Source organism: Hoplias malabaricus, chromosome 6, assembly GCF_029633855.1.
Source record: "Hoplias malabaricus isolate fHopMal1 chromosome 6, fHopMal1.hap1, whole genome shotgun sequence".
Classification (NCBI taxonomy): Eukaryota; Metazoa; Chordata; class Actinopteri; order Characiformes; family Erythrinidae; genus Hoplias; species Hoplias malabaricus.
The window spans coordinates 28,365,939-28,366,238 of record NC_089805.1 but is presented as its reverse complement, the minus strand read 5'-3'; positions in this window follow the sequence as shown (position 1 = coordinate 28,366,238).

Below are 300 nucleotides of genomic sequence, written 5' to 3'. Positions count from 1 at the left end.
TTGTTTCCAAAATTTAATCAGGCACCTGGACTCTAAAATAAACAATAAAGAATGCAAGCCAAAAGAAATGGTCAATATTCTATATTAATACTGAAAATAACAAAACGTTGCATTATTTTTGCTGTCTGGAACTGCTTTTACTTCAGTTAAAGAATTAAATACCACATCTATTATTTTTATTTATTCACAATATCCCTCAAATTGCTGCGTGAGAATGCTAGCGCTTCTATTAGGTTGGTTTCGTCCAACACAATAGTGTTCCCGGTCACTTTTGACCGGGATTATTTTATTCCACTGTGG